General features: G+C 48.5%; 1 long non-coding RNA gene across 1 annotated transcript; it reads left to right on the top strand.

Annotated features, from left to right (window-relative positions):
• Nucleotides 1–6: 6 nt before the first annotated feature.
• On the top strand, nucleotides 7–1,301 carry LOC104916704. Its single transcript, XR_796647.2, has 2 exons — nucleotides 7–132; nucleotides 972–1,301. It is a non-coding gene; the product is annotated as an uncharacterized LOC104916704 (long non-coding RNA).
• The last annotated feature ends 230 nt before the right edge of the window (nucleotides 1,302–1,531 follow it).

Raw genomic sequence — 1,531 nt, 5'->3', positions numbered from 1 at the left:
ATTTTAACTGTGTACTCTTCCTCCAGTGCCTTGCGTTCCATGATATTTCACCGCAAACTCCTACGCTTTTTCCCAGCCGTGAGCGAGAAGGCCGTTGTCAGGTTATCTGAAGCAGAAGATTCTGGCGCACCTGTAAGTACCGTGGAAGCTTTCTGTACACTAAAGGGTGCTTTTAAGTGGTATGTAATTTAGTAGGCTCTGTCCGGTTGCCTCGTTTCCTCTTGATGTTGCAAAGAGGCACAGTAGGCTATTTGGGGTTTCCCGACACCACAGTCTTTTGCCTCTATCTTTAAACGGATCTGAGCGTTTTGACTAAGGGTAGTGAGAGAAAGCGATGCTCATTTCTGGGTGCGTACTTGTAGTGCAAAATGCAGTGCTGTTCCGAAGTATGGCCCGATGCCTGTTTTCACGGTTTCCAGACAGTGGTACTTGCTCAAATACGGAGAAGAGGGCTTGGGGTTTTGAGCAGGTCGGAGGCGAGGAAGGGGAAACCTGGTTGAGGGGTGCTGGATGTTTCATTCTCAGCTCTAGAAGTCAAGTTTGATGGCTTTTGCGTGGGCTTATGAAGTCTACATCGAGTTTTTCTTTTCTGCCAGAAAGACTTAAGTTGCCCGGAGATATAATGGGGGGCTGGAACCGCAAGACAAATCTGGCTTCTGTGGCCGATTTGTAGTCCGTTACTGTCTAGCTGGGGTGTGGAGGGGGTTATAAATAAAAGGAAAAAGAAGATAGCATGTCCCATTGCTGCCCCTCCCCAATTGTGCATAATTGGTCTTTGTAGCTTTGCTTAGAATGCGTCGGTTGCAGAAAGGCAGTAATTTGAAGAGCAGCACTTGAATGGCGAAGAACTATTTCACCGGGTTCTGTGGATGGTTCTTTGCTTGCCTTCCTTCGCTTCCTGCCCTCTCTGCTCTTCATTGTGTTGTAGCACGCTACGTTACATAACGTAATTTCCTTCTCCATCTTCATAGGAGTTTGGTGACTGTTGGCGAGAAGTGTGCTGCTAACTTGGGCCTGACCGATGGATTCCGGATGGCTGTGAGATAGCCACCCTCAGGCCCTTCAGGCTACCGCACGTGTCTCCGTATTCTGGGTGGCCGTCATTTGGGCCAGCCTCCTGGCTAAGATGTTTGCACCGCAGGAGTTGCTGCACGCATATGGATCGCCAGCGAATGGATTTCACATGTTGCCCGTCAGTCTAGCCACCGTTGACATATAATTGTTTTGGGTGGGTGCCTGTGGAGGGTAACGAAAAGCTTTGAGCAGCATTTGCACAATAAAGATGGAGCATGGGGATATCATCTCTGTCTCGCGTGTCTTACTGATGGGAATGGTTTTTGCAAGTTAAAACGGTGGGTCTCCGTCTCCCAAAGATAATATAGGATGTGCCGTATTTTTGAGGCCTTGCCATCTTCCCCCAGCTTCCAAATTAAAGGGCGTGGGTTTTATCGCGTAATAGCAGCATCAACAAGGGGCAGGCGTAGAATGATAGAGGAATGCGGTTGGAAGAAAGCTTTTAGGTATCTGTCGT

This window comes from Meleagris gallopavo, unplaced genomic scaffold (assembly GCF_000146605.3).
Source record: "Meleagris gallopavo isolate NT-WF06-2002-E0010 breed Aviagen turkey brand Nicholas breeding stock unplaced genomic scaffold, Turkey_5.1 ChrUn_random_7180001931865, whole genome shotgun sequence".
NCBI lineage: Eukaryota > Metazoa > Chordata > Aves > Galliformes > Phasianidae > Meleagris > Meleagris gallopavo.
The sequence above is the reverse complement of the archived record's forward strand: the minus strand, read 5'-3'. Positions and strand labels throughout refer to the sequence as shown.